At 45.9% G+C, this 6455-nt stretch overlaps 1 long non-coding RNA gene across 1 annotated transcript; it reads left to right on the top strand.

Annotated features, from left to right (window-relative positions):
• Positions 1-518: 518 nt before the first annotated feature.
• On the top strand, positions 519-3374 carry LOC129386129 (uncharacterized). Its single transcript, XR_008613600.1, has 3 exons — positions 519-1143; positions 1287-1427; positions 3013-3374. It is a non-coding gene; the product is annotated as an uncharacterized lncRNA (long non-coding RNA).
• The last annotated feature ends 3081 nt before the right edge of the window (positions 3375-6455 follow it).

The following is a 6455-nucleotide window of genomic DNA, read 5'->3' as shown; positions in this document are numbered from 1 at the left end:
ACAGCGAACCCTGACCATGAGAAGGAAATTCAGAGAACAATAAAAATGGGTTGGACCGCATATGGCAGACACCGTGAGCTCCTGACTGGGAGCTCACCGTTATCATTGAAAAGGAAGGTATACAATCAGTGCATTTTACTGGTGCTGACATATGCGGCAGAGACTTGGAGACTGACAAAGAAGTTTGAAAACAAGTTAGGGACCCCGCAAAGAGCGATGAAACGTAGAATGCTAGGCATAACTTTAATAGACGGAAAGCGAGCGGTTTGGATCAGAGAGCAAACAGGTATAGACCATATTCTAATAGACATTAAGAGAAAGAAATGGCACTGGGCAGGGCATGCAATGCACAGATTAGATAACCGTTGGACCATTAGGGTAACAGAATGGATACCAAGAGAAGAGAAGCGCAGTAGAGGACGGCAGAAGACTAGGTGGTGCGACGAAATTAGGAAATTTGCGGGTGCTAGTTGGAATCGATTGGTGCAGGACAGGGGTAATTGGAGATCGCAGGGAGAGGCCTTCGTCCTGCAGTGGACACAAAATAGGCTGATGATGATGATTTTTTTCAGACATGACATCTCTCTCTTATGGGGGGCTAGGACTTGAGTGCTTCACTGCGGGCATTCTAACCAGTATTTTCAGACAGAGTGGGTGGAAAATTCAGCACTCAAGGCCAGTGGCAGAAAAGAAGCCTCGGATCTGCAGGTCTACAGTGTCATTGACGGTAACTTTAGAGGGCTGTTGTTTGTCTAGGTATAAGTGCAGTGATTCGTACTTCCAAAATTCGTGGTGTACGGAATGGAAGAAAAATTGATGGACACATTTTAAGAAGAAATTGTCATGCACCCAGTGTAGCTGTAGTTGGGTGGATGACAATTTTTATATAAAACTCCCTTCCCCTTGCAGTTCCATAGAACTGAGTCTCCACAAATTTAATTCATTAATTGCAGAACTGTTCGCATGTGACAATGATTCGCATATCAGCCAAGACTGTTGATTCTCTGAGTTACTTGCATTATTTGACTAGGTGCTTTGGTATTCCAGAAGCTATTCGAAGATATTCTACATGGAAAAATGCGACGACCTATGCCATTTGCGAAAGAGCAGTCAACTGGTTGAAGACTGGTACTTTGTGAGCGGGTAAGAAATTGGCGTGTTACGCTAAGCTTATTGTTCAGTTAGTTTTTATTCAGAAATTTAAACTACACCAATGTTATTGACTGAGTGAGCATGAGAGAGCAGCAGCCATGCGGACGTATCAAAACTTCTGTTTTTTAATGCAGGTATTACTGGCTTGCGGATCCAGCTGTCTTTCACAGAATTACATCTCACCGACCTCGCCGGGTCTGCAGCGCATGCGCCGCTCATCGCTGCCGACAGGGGAGCGTGGTCCATGCTACGACACCTCCCACCGCCTTTGCCGGGTCAGCACCGTTCCACCCGATGTCGCTCCGTTCACGTTGTCCTCGTCCTTGATATCGCCAGCCCCATCGACGGAGGCATCACATTCCCGCAGCACGTTTAACCCAGTGCTACACGCCTGGTTCCTCAGTGGGCATGACAGAGCAGCAGCCATGCCATCCAAACTTCTGCTTTTTAAAGCAGATTAGTCCGAGTCCTTTCTTGTTTTGTAATAGTACAAACAATGTAAACCTGCTGCTCTGTCCATGCCCAAATGTTTTGTTTAGCACTGTTACTGAATGCTTGCATGTGCTCAAGTTGCTTCTTTTGGGTGGAGATATAGAACTAAACCGTGGACCTCCTGGGGATGATACCAACAAGAGTAATACCGACGTTGTCGCCTTACTGAAAGCACTCAATAGCAAAATGGAAAAAAAAATCACGCAGAAGTCCTGTCCCAGATTAGCAATCTAAAAGAAATGCAAACAAATCTCGAGCAGCGGCTGAGCAGTTTTCACTGTCGATTAATTGCTGTTAAAGCCAACATCGCTGCTTCACAATCCTAATCTGAAGTTGACATTGCCCGTACAGTGTCAGACGCTGTTCGTATCGAAACGATGTCTTTACTAGACGTGTAGTTGAACTCGAGGATCAGTCACGGCGTGGAAATTTACTTTTCTACGGTCTTTCTGATCAAGTCTGAATCATGGGCGGAATCAGAAACAAAAGTTCGCGACGCTATTTCCAGATTAAACATACAGCTAAGTGACGAAACCATCGCCCGAGCGCATAGATTGGGCAGGTTTGTCCCGCATGAGTGTAGTCCCGTGATAGCCAAGTTTTCAAGCTTTAAGATCAGAGGCCATTTTTTTCCAATAGGTCAAAACTAAAATCGTCGGGCGTCACTGTCTGTGAAGACTACTGCCCGGCTACTCGGCCAGCACGTAAAAAAAAGCTACATGATTTTGGTAAGGCCAGCGGCCAGCAGCTTTCAGTTCACTACAAGCGGTAAATCAACAGAAAAAGCTGCGTCTACCTTCCCTCGACGGACAGTGGCTGCGAATGTGAATTTGAAAATCTCAATGATGGTTCTGCGCATGTGAACGCTGCCAAATCCGCTTCTGCTGGTAACGACTCCTCCTTATCTTAGCAATCGGCATGAGTGCGCGATTCTGCTAGAAATGTTTGCTTTCTTTTTTCAAACTTTCGAAGCCTTGTGAACAAACATGATGACCTGTGCATTCTCATTGACACTTGTAACGCTGATTTTTGCATACTTACAGAGACTTGGCTTAACGCAAGGATTTCTAACAATGAAATTTTAAACAGCGAAAATACTTTTAAAATCTACCGATGTGATCCTGCTTACAGATCTGGAGGAGGTGTTCTCATTGCTATTGCAGATTACATTCACAGTTATCATATTCCTGTCACCTCCGCTTTAGAGATCGTATGCGCATGCGTACGCTACCCATTAACCATAATGACACAGTTTGCTACAACTGCTACCGCCCTCCTAATGTCCCTTCCTCATTTTGCGCTGAGTGTGGGCACGGGAAAGCGGCAACCGTGCAGTTGCCGCTAAACCCTTTTTGCTTCTACATGCAGTTCATCGCGCTTCTTGGAGCATGGCTGTATCCCTCGACCTGCGCATATGCGGTTTCACCAGTGCTCATCTTAAATGACTCACCGACACCGCTGCCAGTCCTGCTATCTGACGCAAGTCAAGATCTTTGGTGCCAGCAAGTCCAGTGACTCTACCAGCAAGTAATCCAGGGCGCCATCTTCATACCTTTGCACACGGATTCACAGCCGCCAGGAGCGACATGTCCCTTCTGGCTCTACTTAAAGGGAAGCTGAAACGGTTTTCAAATTCCATGAATTGCTGGGATTGGGAAGAACCGACCTATTAATTTATGGTTCTGAAATTTTTTTCTTCGTTTTCTTAATATAAGGGGCGGAAATTGCTTTCTAAATCCCCCCCGCGGACACGTCCCCGTCGCTTCCCGGAGTGCCGGGTGAGGAGGCAGCCGGAGGAGAGAACCGGCGAGAGTGACGTCATTCCCGAGGAGCGTGCCGACGGACCGGCTTGCTGGCATGTGCTGGCGTGTTTCTTTCCGTCCTGCGCTTTACTAGACAACGCTACGAGAGATCTGCCGCCGCTGACGTTTGCTTTCTTTTGCGATTTGCATGAACTGTGCTTCCTTTCTGTGCTGCCTGAGTGCCTACAGCTAAGGGCGCCCAACATGCCCTCGCTCTGTGCAGCATTCGGGCGTGCGAACACAGGCGGGCGAGACGATGTGGTGTTTCACATGTTCCCCAAGGACAAGAAGCTTGCAGCGCAGTAGGTCCGTGCGGTGAGGAGAATTTCGTGCCGACGAAATCAACTGTGCTGTGCTCGAACCATTTCCGCGACAGTAATTATCATCGGAGCTTTACATCGATGCGGGCATTTGCAGCCATGAACGTCTGGTAACACAGTTTTAGTATAGCCGGATAGCCTTACGACCAATGCGGAAACGTGTTGTTGCTAGCGTTGCTAGGCTTGCCCAGCAACATTCGATGTACTGTACGCAGGCACGTACCCAGGGGGGGGGCCCGGCCCCCCCCCCTCCCCACCCACGCCACCACTCCTCACACATTACTAAAGCGCCGCCAGATCAATGCTGAGACTTGGCAGCTAATCATCAGTCAGCATTATGCTGCCTTTTTCACTCCTTTTAGATGGCGGTAGTTATCGGCATCTCTTGTAATGTGAAAGACAGTTTTCTCATAGATTCCGCACCCGCGCGATTAACTCGAGATGCGTTCAGTTGTCACCATCTATTCAACCATCACGCGCATAGCTGTCGCTTTTGTTAGTTCAACCTTATTTGTTTAGGCTGATCCCGGGACCAGGAGAGGGATGCGGCTGTTACTCAGCTGGTCTGTACTCTCATGGAACGAGTTGCGGCCGGAGAAAACGCCAATTGCGCTTAACTTGTTTCTTTGCTTCATTATTTCCTTGAGTTACGGCTCGCCGCAACGCTGGCAGACGCCCGGAACCATATACACGTGATATGGGTTAGATAAGGTCGCAAATAAGATAATGCGAAAGAGCGTCCATCATGAAACCCTGCAATGACCCTTAAACCCATAAGCAAGATGACTGTCGCCCGTTACCTCGTCTGTTTTTCCCTAATTGTATAGCACTTTTCGTACAAAATTGGCAACTGGAAACAAAAATCGCAAGGAGTTGAGAAATTAAGCGATCTACTAAGGGAGAGAGCCAAGGCAACAACCAAATTGCAAGGAAAAGCGAACAATAAAAAAGTTAACCGTTGTTTATGAGAATATTTATGGATCAACATCTTTTTATTTAAAAAGGAAGTAGAGAAAACGCCGCCGGAAGTGGAGAACAATTACTTGTTTTGAATGACGCTTCTACAGTTATCGGTCGAACCGCCTCACGTAGCCACTTCTCTGCTGTGCTTATGTGGGTGTTTTTCTAACCTTTTGCGGTGGGCGTAGTACGTCTAGAATCGCAGTGTCCTGCGCTCTACGCGGTTTTATAGGACTGGCGGCCGCACAGCGTTACGCAATTCGCGGAACTGTCAAAACTGATCAACAAGGCGAGAATAACTGATATTCGAAGCTATAATATGAGAAAGACTGAAGAAGCCGTAAAAAATGAACGCAGCCTGAAATCAGTAAAAAAGAAACCTGGCATAGGACAAACCTTGATGTATGCACTAAAAGATAAGAAAGATAATATCATCATAATCTCGAAGATATAGTAAAAGCAACGGAAAAATTCTAAGCTGACCTGTATACAGTACCCAGAGGAGTCACGATACCTCACTTAGAAACAGTAATGAACAGGATACAGAAACTCTCCTATAACTAGCGATGAGGTCAGAAGGGCCCTGCAAGACATGAAACGATGAAGAGTGGGAGGAGAAGGTGGAATAAAAGTCGATTTAATCAAAGATGGAGGAGACATAATGCTTGGAAAACTGGCGGCTCTTTATACGAAGTGTCTATCGACTGCAAGGGTCCCAGAAAACTCGAAGAATGCAGACATTATACTAATCCACAAAAAAGGAGACGTTAAAGAATTAAAAAATTATAGGACCATTAGCTTGCTCCCAGTATTATATAAAATATTTACCAAAATAATCTCCAATAGAATAAGGGCAACACTGGATTTTGTCAACCAAGGGAACAGGCTGGCTTCAGGAAGAGATACTTTACAATGGATCACATCCATGCCATCAATCAGGTTATCGCGAAATCCGCAGAGTACAATAAGCCTCTCTATGTGGCTTAGATAGATTACGAAAAGGCATTTGATGCAGTAGAGATACCAGCAGTCATAGAGGCACTACGTAATCCAGGAGTACAGAACGCTTACGTAAAAAGCTTGGAAACTATTGCTACATGCGTGTGGTATTTGTTTGTTCGAACGAGGCGCGTGGGCGCCATCACTCACTAAGTGTGCTCTCGCTGTGAATCTAACCGGTGAGCGCTGCAACCGTTGTTGTAAATATAATCTGTAAATAGTTTCTCGTCTTACTGACTCGTCCTTCGCGTAAGAATATCTACAGAGGTTCTACAGCTACCTTAATTCTACACAAGAAAAGCAGGGAGATACCTACAGAGAAAGGGGTCAGACAGGGAGGCACAATTTCTCCAAAGCTATTCACTGCGTGCTTAGAAGAATTCAAGCTATTAAACTGGGAAGGCTTAGGAGTAAAGATCGACGGCAAATATCTCAGCAACCTTCGGGTTGCCGATGCCGTTGTTCTATTCAACAACAATGCAGACGAGTTATAACAAATGATTGGAGACCTTAACAGAGAGAGTGTAAGAGTGGGGTTGAATATTAATATGCAGAAGATGAAGATAATGATAAATAGCCGGACAAAGGAACAAGAGATCAGGATCGTCAGTCGGCCACTAGAGACTGTGAAGGAGTACGTTTACCTAGGTCAATTAATCACAGGGATCCCTGATCATGAGAAGGAAATTCACAGAAGAATAAAAATAGGTTGGATCGCATACGGCAGACA

The sequence above is a fragment of the Dermacentor andersoni genome, chromosome 4, assembly GCF_023375885.2.
Source record: "Dermacentor andersoni chromosome 4, qqDerAnde1_hic_scaffold, whole genome shotgun sequence".
NCBI lineage: Eukaryota > Metazoa > Arthropoda > Arachnida > Ixodida > Ixodidae > Dermacentor > Dermacentor andersoni.
Note: the sequence above shows the minus strand (reverse complement) of the source record. Positions and strands in the feature narration are given on the sequence as shown.